Source organism: Lissotriton helveticus, chromosome 3_1 (assembly GCF_964261635.1).
Source record: "Lissotriton helveticus chromosome 3_1, aLisHel1.1, whole genome shotgun sequence".
NCBI lineage: Eukaryota > Metazoa > Chordata > Amphibia > Caudata > Salamandridae > Lissotriton > Lissotriton helveticus.
In genome coordinates, this window is record NC_136061.1 from 1,452,912,082 (window position 1) to 1,452,928,279 (window position 16,198).

A 16,198-nucleotide genomic window follows, 5' to 3' on the forward strand; every position below is an offset into this window, starting at 1 on the left:
CTTGTTGTCGGCTTGGGAACGAGAGCTGGGAGTGGTCGGGGGGGTGCCGGTCCTGGGAGGGGAGGGGGGGGTTCCCTGGCATGAGTGCGGACTGGAGAGGTGTATTCTGGGGGGGTGGGAGCCTGCTGGATTTAGCTACTGTAGAGTCGGGGGCCGGATTTGCTTACATGCCTATTAGCGTGGGAACTTGGAACGTGAAGGGCCTTAACTCCCCGCAGAAACGCCTGAAATTGTGGAAATATCTGCTAGATCATCATTTGGATGTGGTGGGGCTTCAGGAGACCCACCTGGCCCGTAGAGATGAGCTCCGGCTCCGGCATAAGCAGTTTCCCCTCATTTATAGGTCTTATGCTTCTACAAAACATAGAGGGGTGGCCCTTTTATTTAGGTCTTCCATCCAATTCCAGCCTATGGGAGTGAGTAGTGATAAAGATGGCAGGTGGCTGATGGTTAAAGGAATGCTTCATGGACGCCTGTGTACGTTTGTGGTCGTGTATGTGCCCAATGCCCAGCAGAATAATTTTCTTCAGGGACTGTTGGATACGGTGGGAACCTTTGTGGAGGGCCAACTAGTTGTTATGGGGGACTTTAATATGGTGTGGGACCAGGCCGTGGATAGTTCCGTGCCCAAAGGTCAGACTCTGGCGTCTTCTCCGCTGTGACTAAAAATAGGATGGAAGAACTGGGACTCATAGACGGGTGGCGGGCGGTGAATACACAGACCAGGGATTATACGTTTTTCTCTCATGTGCATCACACCTACTCCCGCATAGACTATGTTTTTGTGAGTCAGGCCCTACGGGGAGATGTCCGGGACTCTAAGATTTATTCTCTCTCTGTCTCGGATCATGGCCTGATGACGCTCCAGCTTCAGTGGTCGGTGAGGGGGGACGGTTACCGGAAGTGGTACTTCCCAGCAGCTCTAGTGTGGGACGAGGGCTCTTGTAAGGCATTGAGGATAGCCATTAGGGAATACTTGATGCTTAACCCAAGTTCGGACACCTCGGTGTTTAACACTTGGGATGCTTGTAAGGCCTCTCTGAGGGGCACTTGCATAGGACTTAATGCGGCTCTCAACCGCTTGCGTAGGGTGGAGCGGGAGACATTAGAGGCTGAACTTGCGACACTTGAGCGGGCCCACAAATTGAACCCCTCCCGCACGACTCTTCGTCCACTGTCGGCTGTTAGGGGGAAGCTGAAGGCGCATTACACCAACCGTTCTGAGCTCACCCTCCTACGGCTGCGCCGAGGGTCATATGCTCAGGGGAACAAAGTGGGCCGGCATCTGGTTCGCCAGCTTCGAGAAAAGAGGGAGAGGGAATATATAGGGGGGATCCGGGACTCGGGAGGCACGATCCGTCATCGGGACGGGGACAAAGCGGATACCTTTGGACGATTCTATGAGACGCTGTATAAGGGTGACTCTCTCGATGTGGGTGCGCAAGAAGCTTTTCTGTTAGGCCTCCCACTCCCGCAGGTCTCTGCCGTCAGCAATGACCAATTGGCGGCCCCCTTTACTAGGGAAGAGGTCCTTATGGCGATCAAGGCCTTGAAACCCAATAAAGCCCCTGGTCCAGATGGGTATACGGCTTATTTTTATCAGTCGTTTGCTTCGGAACTTGTCGACTGCCTGGTCTTACTTTTCAATAGCATGGCGACCGCCGGGGAGACCTCGGGTACTATGGCTGAGGCCTTGATCTCTGTGATCCCCAAACAGGGGAAAGATCCCTCCAGCTGCGCCTCATACCGCCCTATAGCCTTGTTGAATGTAGATGCCAAGCTGTACTCCTCTCTCATTGCCCGCCGGTTGCAGGATTTAATGCCGGCCATTATACATCCGGACCAGTCCGGTTTCATTAAGGGACGCCAGACCCATGATAACTTGCGAAGGGTGATACACCTGATAGAGAAGGCCTCTAGATTCCACATCCCTGCTGTACTGGTGGGTTTGGATGCGGAAAAGGCCTTTGATCGAGTCGACTGGGGTTTTTGTTTCGCACCCTGTCTGCCTTTGGTTTTTCACGCCAATTCCTCACGATGATCCAAGCGAATTTTCATCAACCAACCTCGAGGGTGTTGGTTAACGGTTATCGGTCGGCTGCGTTTCCCCACTCTAGAGGTACGAGGCAGGGGTGTCCTCTCTCCCCTCTCCTCTTCGCCCTGAGTATCGAACCCCTGGCGCTGGCGATCCGGGAGAATGAACGCATCAAGGGCATTCCCTTCACAGGGGAACAGCACAAGATATCTCTCTTTGCAGATGACGTCCTGTTATCTTTAGTTGATCCTGCTCAATCCCTACCGCCTGTCCAGGAGGAGCTCTCCCGGTTTGAGGCAGTGGCGGGCTTCCGGGTCAACCTTGACAAATCCCATGTCTTGAATTTGACCTTACCTCCTACAGAGGTGGACCGGCTGCGATTATTGACGAATCTGTCGTGGACGCACACCTCTTTGATGTACTTGGGGGTCCGCCTCACGCCCACTGTGGGCTCCCTCTTTACAGCTAACTTTCCCCCCTTGCTGGCGTCGGTGCGCTGCGACTTAGATCGGTGGAAGCCCAAATTCCTCTCGTGGCTCGGCCGAATACATGCTCTTAAAATGGTCCTCCTTCCTAGATTCCTTTATCTTTTCCAGGCCCTCCCTATTCCATTAGACGTGGATTTCTTCCGCCACCTGAAGACGATGATGCTGAAGTTTGTTTGGCAAGGGGGCCGGGCTCGGATTCCTTTTACGATGCTCCGTCGACCGAGGGGGGAGAGGGGGGGTTGGACTCCCGGACATGCTTCTGTATTACAAGGCTGCACAATTGCGGGTGATAGTGGAATGGTCCCAACAACTCTCGGAGAAGCACTGGCTACATATGGACCGGGCAGTGGCGGGTAGATCGATTTGGGATTTAGCTTGGAAGCCCAAAATGGATCGACCAAAGAATGCTTACATCAGCACTCCCACTAGCACGGTTCTAAAGGTGTGGGATACGGTCACTGGTGACGATCGTTGGACCACCTTTCCGTCTCCCTTCACCCCCATCCACTTTATTCCGGCCTTTCCACCGGCCGCTCAGGAGGGCCCCTATCGCCAGTGGCGTGAGGGCGGATGTCGGGCATTTACGCACTTGTTCCATGGGGATGTTCCCCTCACCTTCCACAATTGTATGCGCGATTATGACCTGCCGGTCACAGAACGCTATCGCCATGCCCAGCTCCTTCACTGGGCGACCTCGGAGGGGGTTCGAGAGGCTGCTACTCGTCCGCTTTCTCTCTTCGAATCCTTCCTGCTTCGCACCTCTGCGATGCGGGGGGCGATCTCGTTCATATATAGCCTGCTTCTGCGCACCGCGATCGCCCCGCGACCTCGATATATGGAGCGGTGGGAAGGTCTTTTGGAACGGGACATTTCTGATACGTTATGTTATGTTATGTTATGTTATGTTATGTTATGTTAATCAAATTTTTTGAGCGCACAGCTGCCCCAGCAAAGGGGCGTCCCGGCGCTATATCAAACAGAGCAACACAACAGACAACAACTAGGAAAAGAGCTGGCTTTAGTAGGGCAATGGGAAAAGATAAGTTTTAACTGCTTTCCTGAATGAAAAGAGATCTTCTAGAGATCGAATATGGACAGGAAGCGCGTTCCAGAGCTTAGAAGCCAGCACTGTGAACGATCGACCACCCAGTCTACATTTTTGGAAACGTGGGACAAGAGCTAGTTTCTGACCTGCAGAGCGCAGACTGCGTGAAGGAATGTACAGAGTCAAAAGATGCTGAAGGATGGTAGGGGTCTCAGTAATAAGAATTTTGAACGCAACACAAAGGGTCTTAAACTCTATGCGTCTAATTACTGGTAGCCAGTGCAGTTTAGAGATTGTACTGCGGGCCGAACAGAAGCGAGGTAGGCCCACCAGAACCCTGGCGGCCGCAGCCTGGTTGGCGCCTAAAAACAGCGAGCTAGCATAATCCAGCCTGGATAAAACACTAGCTTGGATCACCATCTGGTGTGTGGGGGCATCGAAAAATTTGAGGATAGGCCTCAAACCCCGCAGGATGCCAAAGCACATGGCTGCTACCTTCTTAGTATGACATGCGAAGGTTAATTTAGAATCTAACAGCACACCGAGGTTTTTTAGCTCGGTAACGGGTTTTGGGGGAGGACCCAGTTCATTAGGCCACAAACTCACACCCCACAGATCAGGGCGTTCCCCTATTACCATCACTTCGGTTTTGAGGGCGTTGAGCTGTAAACAATTGGCTGTAAGCCAACTGGCAACAGCCCTCAAACCATCCGCGAAGTTAGATGCTGATGTATCAGGGTCCCCGTTGAGGACCACCGCTAGCTGGGTATCATCGGCGTATGATACCATTGTGAGACCCCAACTCTTCGCTACCTCCGCCAAAGGTTGTACATATAAGTTGAAGAGAGTGGGGCTCAACGCCGATCCCTGCGGAACTCCTTGGGTGAATGGAATGGAAACATCTTTGGAGGGATGTAGCAGGGATGTAGCAGCGCACAACCATTCTGTGAGCCTTAGGGAAGCTCATCTGAAAACCATGTATGATTGGTATCTGTATCCCTCTAGACTCCATCACATTTTTTCTACGTCCTCGGATCGTTGCTGGAGGGGGTGTGGCTTCTTGGGCGACTTTCGCCATATTTGGTGGGATTGCCCAATCATCCGCCCTTTCTGGTCGGAGATACTCTCCCACATCAAGGAGATATTGGGGTACCCGATCTCGGACTCGATGGCTCATGTCTTACTGGGTCTCCGAGATCCACTGCTGGAACACCAGACTAAGGCAGACAAGCGCATTCAATGGCTCTGCCTAGGGGCGGCTAAGCTCACGCTGGCGGCGGCGTGGAAAAAACCACTTGCACCTGCTGTATCACTGTGGCACTCGAGGTTATGGGGTCTTCTGAGCTTGGAGAGAATGTCAGACATCTTCCTGGGAGACTTTAAGAATTTCCTATTTAGATGGGGCCCATTAGTCCGCTTTTTGTCATCAGGCTTACCTTCTGCGGTTTGCCCGCCCACTCTACGGGCCCTGCACTTGTTTCAAGTTTGAATGGATTGTATGTCCTCCCACCGGGACGTGGTGGGGAAGGAGCTGTGTTGTCACCACCGGGGAAGGGTGGGGGGTGGGGGGAGAACCAGTTGGGGTTTTGTTTCTGTCCATAGTTGCGACTCTGCTTAGCTTGTGCACCCAGGATTTCTATGGCTTCAGGCACCTTTTTTTTTACTGCTCCAGGACAGTTTCTTGCGGACCTTTGAGGAGGCACGAGAGACGTGATTGTCCTTTATCTGAGGAAGCTTGTACTGATATGGGTTGCTCTCTGCATTTCATTTCATAGCATATTGCACTCCCCTGTGTGGGATTTGTGGCGGGGTTGTCGCCTGTCCTTTTTCTTTTCCCCCTTTCTTCCCTTCCCTCTTTCCTTTGAATAAAAACAATAAAAATATGTTTTAAAAAAAAAGTAATACTCGAGTATAAAAATTAATACTCTTGTATTAATATTAATATTAATATTTAAAAAACTATTTTGTAAAAATATATAAAATATAAAATAATAAATCAATACTATGAAATAATAAATCAATATTTTTTAATTTAAATTAAATTATATTTTAAATGAATACTCGAGTATAAAAATTAATACTCTTGTATTAATATTAATACTAATATTTAAAAAATGTATTTTATTTTACAAAGTCGACAATTAAATAAAAAATTATATAACAAGCATAACATTATTTTTAACGATAAAATTAAAAGAAATAAAATAAAATAATTAGCATTTATCAATAAACATACATTTAATTATATTGCGTTGTAATTTGCGTGGTATAAGTATGCATGGTAAAAGTATGCTTGGTGAAAGTTTTTGCGTGGTTAAAAATGCGTGCTAATAGTATTGCGTGGTAAAAAATGCGTGGTAAAGGTTGTATACCAATATAAAGCATAGAAATGTAAGGCACAGAGAGGTCTAAACCTCTCCTATCCTAAATAAGTCTCAGCCTAGTATGCTTTCAAAGCCACAAGCATTGCCTGGATATTCTCTCAAAGATTCTACTAAATCGTTGTTCTGAACCCAATTAAAAACCCTCTTCAAACAATACTCTCTTTACTAATCAATTTACATTGTCACCCATGCGTATTTTGTTTTTACATATTTTGTGAACACTTGTTATGGTATTTTTACCGAAATAAAGTTTCTTGATGATGATGATGATGAGTAATCTCTTTAGAAGGACCCAGTCATAATTCCTTATTCTTTGATGTATGTTTCAAAACACGTCAATAACTCGTTCTTTCACATATCGCAAGACAACCTTGAATTTATGCCTTCATTCCACTCAGACAATAAGCCTCCCATCTTTCCGTATTGTCTTTCATACTTGACTCCCTTCTGGCACCTGGAGAGGGGAGAAAAACACTCCATCCAAGAAAACATACACATTTAAAGTTAGAGATTGTGAAACACAAGTACTCATGGCGTTTGGTCAAGTTAACTAATTCAAACTTTAATACAGGTTATGAATGAATAAATGCTAATACACCAACAGTCACGTTATAAAAGTAAATGCATTTCTCATGTATACATATTCCATTATATAGCAAAAGCAAAGCATTTTCTTATAAATGCTTATAAACTATAGCATTAGCGTACACACGCATTTATAAATATCGTGATTACATAGCATGTGCACTTCACATGAGGATTTGAGTGACTTTTCTATTGCAGGTTACATTATATCTTATGAATACATAGGCCTCAATATACATATGTGACCTATTCAATTATAAATAGGGTATGGACAATGTTATGCCGCTCTAGTATTAACAAACCTATTTTAGATTTCAATGCTCCCACAAACTAATATGGTAGACCACTGTTTCAGAAGTGTGAAACACTCCTTCTGCCTAACATCACAACTGACCATCCCAGTTCAGCTCACTAGGGTCTTCTTTGTATCACCGATTATTCTAGCTTTCTTATAGGGTGTGGCAGTAGTGAGACTGGGCAGATTCAAGATTTGTATAGGAAATGTTCTAGAAATTGCACTTCAAACTCAAAAACACCATTTGTTAACCCTCCCCCATTTCTCCTCTGATTCAATAACTTGTTTGTGGCTAGCACTTTCAAAGTGGCACATAACATGCCTAGCTTCCCAAAAGGTATGAATAAGGTTATCGCAAACACAGATATATTTGTCTTCAGAAGACACACAATTAGCGGGTCTAATGCAGAAAATACAACCTATTTCCTTAGTAACAGAAGCTTTAACTGTAACAAAAACCTAACGTTACTACTTGTTTTTAAGTAAGTACATTTTTGGGGAGACTATGGCCTGCAGCACAGGACTCCAGGGGAAATCTCAAAATGTAGCAAAATGTATGTTTTAGGTGTAAGTTGAAAAAACATATTTCTTTCCTACACCTTATATCAGCTCTCTGTACAATTAACTGTAGAGTCCTGCCATACAGATACTTGACCTATAAGAGGAAAAGTAATGGAAATTTGAAAATAAAATGATCATTTTTTCAAACAGCATACATGTTTCCTAAGGTCTTTTTAATACTTGCTCATAGGCTGGAGATGTTCACATTTTAGGAGCACTGGCTTTTCAATAAAAAAAGACTTGCATAGCACAGCTAATCACCCTTGAGGGTATCTGGGGACTGAGGATCTTGCTGCAGAGGCTCAGCCAAATAGCCATGTCTTGAGTCCTTTCCTAAATTCTGACAGAGCGGGTGAGGTCCGGAGGTCCAGGACCTGGCCACAAGGTAGGAAAAGGAATGACCACCGCTGTGGCTTTGAAGGATGCAAGGTGAAGTGAGGTAAAATGTAGGTGTCTGGAGCGTTGGTGGAAGTTCACGCGATGGTTGATGTAAGCTGGTCCTTGGTTGTGCAGGGTCTTGTATGTGTAGATGAGCAACCTGAAGTGGCATCTCTTTTGAATGGGGAGCAAGTGGAGTGTCCTGCGTTAAGGAGTGATGAGGTCGAGGATGAGTCAGTCCACCAAGTTCTGTATCATCTGTAGTCTCCTCAGGAGGTGTGTGATAATTTCTGAAAAGATTGTGATGCCTTGGTCCAGCCTGGTGGTGACTAAGACTTGGGTGATGGCTTGTCTAGCATTGATCAGGAGCCACTTGAAGATTTTGAGGAGAATTTTGAGGAGAATGCGAAGAGTGAGTCAGCAGGCAGACGAGACTGCATTTATCTGGATTTTCATGGTGAGCTCGCTGTCCAGGATGATGGTGAGGTTGCAGGCATGCTCTGTTCGCATGGGTGAGGGTCCTAGTTTGGAAGGCCACAAGGAGTAATTCCATGGGGAGGTGTTGCTGCCGAAGATCAGTGCGTCCTCCTTTCACACTTTTCTTATGCCTACACACTTGATTAGTTTTCTCATGTGAGTGACTAAAAACGAAACACACTCACAAAATTCCAGATTCCATTAAAAATGTAAATTCAGTTTGAGCTTTTCAAGAAATACCCAAAGTTTCTGTCGTACTACAAATGTGGATTTAAAATCAACAATCTGACCTGCCACAATCGCGCAGGCTGCTGAATAAGCATGTCTAAACCCTATGCGGGCTGCACAGATCCATCAGTGCAAATAATGCATTTGTACAGATCAAGAAGAAGCAATGACATAGGAGGTGGTGGAACCTGTTCATATTGTAAAAACTCCTGTGTCTGCAAAGCCAACGACAAAAAACAAGCCCATTGTATCCAATGTGAAAGCAAGGTTTAAGAATTTGGAACACTAGCTTTTGTCACTGCTTCCAAAGCAGGTACAGGCGAGACCATGAAGATGCATTTTCCCTGTGCCAGAGAGCGTTCTTTCAGAATCGCAGGCTGGCCAGGAGTCAAAATTGTTTCTGTAGAAGAGAAACGTGTCTCTGCCGAAGTGTACAAATGCAATTCATATGCAATGGGGACGTGTCGCCCTCATTGAACGTCAAGTAAGTAAAAGTCAACGAGCATGTAACAATCCGTATGACCAAATTTGTAGAAATATTTAGTGTCAACAAGAAGTTGGTCGCAAGCAGGTCAGAATGCAGAGACAAAGAATTGCAGCATGTTTCGGAAGCCAACAGGAAGCCGAAAAGGTATGTTGTATCAAAGAGCAAAGTGGTTTGAATCGCTGGGCATAATCAGGAATGTAATTTTAAAAAAACAGCAACAATTGCAATTTTTTAAGAGTGTTGGAGGTTGTAATTGAGCACCTTTCTCCAGAAAGTAGGGGCCAACCCCCTACCTTCATTGGTGAGTTTGTAACCCAGAAAAAGAACCGCCAAATAGGCAATATGCAACTTAGCAAAGCTGAATTTGTATACCAATTCTGTAAAAGACATTATGATGTGGTCCTCACGCACAAGATGCGGTATCATTTCATCATCTGTCAAATAAATGTCATCGACATACGAGAAAACATCAGGGTCAATTTCATGTAGAACAGACACTCTGCGTGCCGCAAAAGTGCAGGGACTATTTTTCCCATAGGCAAGCTCGTATACTTTTTATTATTGCCAAGGGCACTGAAGGCTGTCAAGTCATGGCTATCAAGAGCCAACTTGTGAGTATAAAAACTATTGGAGATATCAAGAGTTGTTTTATATTTTTTATGAACAATGGTATCCACCAATGCAGAGCTCTGGGTGTTCTGTAGCACAAAGATACAAACATGACTGTTCAAATGATGGTAATCCAAAACAATACAATATGAACCGTCCGGGTTCAATATCGGAAAAAGAGGAATATTAATTGAAGAAACATGGGGTCCAATTACACCCTGATATTCCAATTAAGCCAAGATTTCACTTATGGATGCTTTCGCGTCACGCGTAATTGAATATTGTGGTTGGGGTTGTGGCATTGATTGCAAAGGAATTTCATGTGCCGGCGAATCCTTATCCCAACCCACCTGATTGCGATACACAGCCGGGGCAAGTGTTAGTGCCCACTCCGACATGTAAGCTAGTTAAGCCTCCTCCGAGACATAACGTGAAAAACTAGTGAGAATAACATCCTCCATTTTAGAGGTAGCCAGAACAAACGCTGGAGGCCAATCAACATGTGCTAACAAAATATAATCTGAGCAGTGCTAAAATAGTTGTGACATGGTGGTACCACTCTAGCATTCATCATCAAATTGCATACCATTCAGTATAAATGTTCCAAGCTCTGTGTCACACCTGGAGAGATATAGAGCTTTAAATATGATGGAGATAACCCTCCTTTAGGTGTGGTACATCGTAAAGTAGTCCTGATCCGGCTGGTCCTCTCTCAGACATAATTTCTAGATGGAGAAACAAGAAGCATAATACAGGGATTGTCAATGTTATCTTGTCAGTATATAGTTTGGTACCACGAGAACAGACAGCATGATGATGAGACAATTAAACACACTTTGATTCATTTATGTATATAAATATTTCATGTTAAGCCTCTTTTATACAAAATCAATGAATACAAAAAATGAAAATAATTCCATAAAGTAGTATGAAATAAAAAATTACCCAGAATGCTATGGGTGAGAGACTGTCTAGATATATTTATAAGCAAGCACCCACAACACACTTGTAGTCATTCTCAATTGGGAGTATTCTGAGGCTGTGTACAAGTCCATATTTCTGTGTTTAATAGCTGAGCCAAAAATTGAAACAAGAAGCTCAGTGATTGAAAAAATGAAGTGTATTTAAAATTAATCAACGTTTAAGCTTCAAACCAGAATTAATATGAAGTTAAAAATTAATAAAAATATTTTTCCAGCACGGAGAAGAATGAGGTAAACAAAATTAATATGCCCTATCATTGTAATGCAATCTAGTGCTGCTAGGAATTGTTTGTTAGGCAGTTGTAGTCCAGGGCATAAATTGATGATACCTAGGAAGCTATGTTAATGAAACATTTTTAACATTCTACTATGATAATTGTCTTTGAGAATAAATCTCTACCGCAATGAAATCTAATTGAAAATTTCATATTTGCACTCCAATTTCTTATTCAAGTTTACAGCAAAGGCACATTCGTTTGAAAAAAACATTGGTTCTTTGGGTGAGCTATCAGGGGTCAGAAAATCTGGCTAGGCCTCATGGCATTCTCTTTGAATTGTGGGGGAAATATTGTGTTCCATGCCTCTATAACCAACAGAGACGCAACAGACAACATGGCTTTCAATTCTACAGGTAAATAACTATGAGTTAGTTATTGATATGTACAGCCTAATAGTAAGAGGGGCTGCACCAGGATAATAAAAGCAGGTCATTTAAGATAGGTGTTAGTCAGTGAAATTTCAAATTAAACTCCAAAATGAAAAACATAAGTCATGACCATGCTCTCATCAGCCTCTAGGTATGGGGAAAAATCTATCTTCCTCTATTAAAACCATTATCAATTAGGTGAAAACCAATGGAGAGGCTACATAACTTTGCACAGTCTGTACTGAGCCTGTGTTCCATATGGATGCCTAGCTCCTAACGTGAAATTAACCACCTTTTGTAATTTTGGACTCTTCCCTGTCATTTCCTGGGCCCATACCTAGGAGTTGTGGTCTGCTTGAACAATAAAGGAGTAAAAACTGTTCTGGGGTCCATTTTGTTAAATCTACACAACCACAAAATCCTTCCTTCAGTTATTTCCCATGGGCAGCAAATATGTGCACATAGTAGCCACAGGTGGATTATGCTGTTTGTACTCATGGGTACTAAGATAAAACTGCCCAGCACTGTATGAGCATTGGTCTTTGCAATAATATCTTTGCTGTATTCAGTTTCTTTCAGAACTTGCTTGGAACGCAAGGCATGATTTTAAAATCTGTCTAAAGATAAAATCCAAGCCCAAATCATTGTTTCTTTCCTTAAAGATATCATATTCAGAAGTACCAAAATGCTATTATATGCTATGAATTCCCTTTTGATTTGATATTAGGTCTGGAAGGGTCTTAAACATTACTCCCAACTTGCCTCAAGTTGAGTTGGAGAGGTTATGCATTATGATTGCAAAGTTGTTTGGCAAGTTAAAGAATAGAGCTTTGCCTTGTGGAAAAGTATTGTCCTTGAGAGTTTCCCATTATTGTCTGAGTGCCAGATGCTGCTTATGAGTTTTACCAAGTGGCCTCACAAATAGGGTTGTAGAATATCTCCCAGGTGTGTAGCAATGGAATCCTCCAAACAACCCGAGGCCTGGTTAGCAAGTCATGGAAAAACAGCATTCTCCGTTTAAAACTCCTTCATCTTGAGTCAAAAGTGCTCTCTATTTGGCAACACTCCTGGCTTTAGAATAGGTAATCTACTCATAACGTGAATTTAGATAAACCATACAGTCCATAATGTGTCAATGATTCCATCTACCTGATGTATAGGTGTAACTCTCTCACTATGATAGAGTTGAGGCCACTGAAGTGTACACAGCACTTGAGTTCTGCAGGTATCCTATTGAGGATTGGTCTTTGCACCATGTCCACTTGACAGTGTCAAGATCATCTGGAGGACTCAGTACTATATAGGCCAAGCATTGAATAAATCCTCTTATCCAACAGCCTTTTTTCATATGTAGTCATCAATATCATGGGCACATGAAACATAAAATAGGTATAACAAATGCCTATAATCTCTCTGTTGCTCCTCTATCAGATGGGGAACAAGATTAATTGCGACAAGGAGAGTGATTCACTCCTTACTGTGGTCTTTGTTTTTCCTAACAGAGCAGTTAGTCTTGAAGCTGTTCACTTATCTTTTATCATTATAGGAATTTCATAGCTGCATTTAAAACAGTTTACATGGATAAACCTAGAGCGATACACTAGCAGTTCTGGTCATCCCTAGGATGTAGTACTGGACTCTCTCAAGCCAACAAGACAGCACATCGCATTGACCATGCAAAGCACCAGAAGGACCAAGAACACTTGCCTTTTGGGAGCTGTGGGCTTCAAAAGCTATAGTACACAGATATATTTTTTAGGATGGTATTTATTTCTTGATAAGTTCTCAAATGGTCTCAAACTATGTGGTGCTCTTTGTTATTGTGCATATTTTCTCCTGTTTATTACTTGGAAAGTCACAGTTTTGAGCTTGACTGTGGCAGCAGATCCATTACAACGACAACAAAAAACTTTTCACTTGTTAAAAGCTGAATGTGGTTGTCTTCTCAATGCATGTTGCTATCCTTAGGTCATATTTTATGCATGTTATAATACGATCAACTAATGTCTTGTGTGCCTCAATGTACTTTTCTGTTGCAAGGCCAGTTATTAAAGATGAGACATAAGATATGTCATCACCCAGTTTATCGCCTATTAGGCAACTCATAATGTCATTATATGTGACAGCTATGTGCTGTAATATCCATATCTCCCTCAAATAAATGTTACTTTACAAAATAATTTGTATCTCAGGCTTAAAAAATACAGTGAACACTAGCATCATTCCTCTACAAACAAACCTGTAAATAATTAGATGAGAGTTACTTATTTTTACTTTTCATGCATTTGTTCAACACCTACAGAGCAGTCCCCATATGTATATTATTCCTTCTAGAAGGAAAAATAGTCAAGAAAGGAGAAGAGGATCAGATCTGGAATCCCTTTGTGGTTTAGCGTGAGGTGGGGTGGGCTGAGCTGATTGTTAATAGGTGAGAGTTAGGAAAGGAAGAACAATCCTTGGCTTCAAAGATCTGTTTTTTTCATCCTTGATTTTCCAGAACAATACACAGAGATTTAGTGCCATTGGGAACATTGAATGGGGAACAATATCTACATATACATCATAAAAAGTAGCATAGAGTAGAGATTATGGAGAGCGTCTACAGACTGTTTGGTATCAGCTATCACTAGTATGTTATCACGTCTAAACGTGGATGTCACATGGTTGAAATATTTACCTAAAAAAATATATCATACATTTTTTAACTGGCGTTGGGACAAAATATTGAATAAATAATATTGTATAATAAAACCATTTTTGTCAATAATATCTTGATGTCAAAAATACTGCAAACATGAATATCAAAGAAAAGAATATCATATAAAGTGTTGTTTTTAATATTGCAAAAAAATCATTTTCTAAATTAGTGCTGTGTATAAAACCATTTTCAAGGTTATTTTATTTTTTGTTTGGTAGTATTAAATTAGTGTAGCATGTTATTTGTTTTGTACTTTTTTCATTTTTATTTTTTAATGTTATAGGAGCAGGATGTTGGGCTCATAGAGGAAGAGGGTGGGGAGACTTCTTAAAATAGGTTTGTATTAATGTCTGTAGAAAATTCAGTGTATCAGTAATAATATGATTTTTTAAAATGTATTATATAATCTTCAATTTAATATTTCCAATTTTATTACAAAATATTGATGAATTGCTTTTAATTTGTTTATAGCAAATATTTTTTGTTTTGTTGTATTGATAATTACAAAATATTGTCATGAATGTTAAATTTAATTTTTAAAACATGTTGGAATGTTTTTTAAATAATGGTTCAACATTTTTCATTTTAAATATTTTTTTCACAACTTTTGAAATGTACATTTTTTATTTTATTTTGGCAAAAAAATTTAACGCACAGTTTATTAATAAATGTAATTTATCCGTTTTAGTATGCAGTAATTTACAGTAATAAAATAGTTTTAAATTTTTACATTTTTAATTTCAATTAATAAATAAATATTACTTACAATTATATAAGTTATGTTTAGAATATTTATGCATTTTGATAGTATATTTTAATATTTATCAATAAGTTAAAGATTTGTCAACATTTAGTAAGTTTTAAATGTAGGCTTTTATATTTGTTACATATAGATTTTTACTGTTAGACCAGAGAACATATCACAGAACAACACAGGGCGAGGAAGACCCAGAGGAAGAGGAAACAAAGGAGGGATGGCCAAGGACAGAACAGAACACAAGAAGGAATAACAGGGAGATCAACCCACTTGAACTCAAAACACATGTCTTGAGAACAGAAGTAAGCAAAACTGTGGTCCGTCTCAGCCAGATTGACTTAACAGAAGAGGAGAGTTCAAGTTTGGAAATGGGACTATCTTACTGCAATGGACATCCTTTGAATTCTGCACAAAGCAGAATAGATATGTCATAATATATAAAGACATTGAAATTAACTAAAGTCCACAAAATGAAAGAAACAGTGTACAGCATACAGAAAAAGAAATTACTCATACAAGTGAATGTTCCAAACTTGTAGTTTCAGATTTGGAAATACTAATAATAGCAACCATAAAATAATAAAATATTATGTACAGGACCCACATAATGATGAACTTCAAAGTGGGAAGACTTTACTATGAAAACAGAAGGAACCACTACATTCTGTCCCAAGTCCAAATTTGTTCCACAAGTAATGAACGTCATTTTGCCCATTTTCTCAGTGAATGTGACAAGCAACCTGATTCATCTGTAGCAAACCTTCATAAAGAATAACAAATGTCATACTTGGAGAGATAAAACACTTTTTACCACCATCAATAAAATGAACAACTAAGTGGATCTGGTACACCCTAAGACAAAAGGGGAAATGTAGTTTTGTGGGATAAGGAACTATATAAATCAGAAGCACTGACACAGTTGAACAATCCAGAATGCCACTAATGTATATCAATGGAGGAATGCATAGATATAGAAGAACAATTTAGCATGAGACGAGTTCTGTTTTCTAAAACAAAATCACCCAATGTTTCCGTTTTTATATGATACCAAAGATGTCCAAAGATCCCTGTAGACCACCAGACAGACCAATAAGTACTGCCCAAAATAGTATATTAGAGAATGGTTAAAAAATGTATTGACTACTTTCTGAACCCCAGTTTTACTACTTTGCCATCATATAAAAGAGATTCTACTGATTTTTTTAAAACATTATACACTAGTACAATCAGCTGTTCCAACAAGAACAGGGCACAGCAATGGGCACCTGATTTGCCACAGCTATGCTAATTTGCATATGGGCTGGTGGGAGGAGCAGGTGCTCAGTAGCCGACCATGGTGTAGCGAACTGGGAAAATTACGATGTGGCTAAGGTTCATCGATGATGTTTTTGTACTGTGGCAAGGTACTAAAGCTGAGGCAAAACTTTTTGATCTGGACCTCAATGAGAATACACTCCCTCTCAAATTCACAGGGAAGATGAGTACAACATCTATAGAATTCCTAGACATTCAAATCTGGGTGGGTGAAGAAAAATTGGAAAT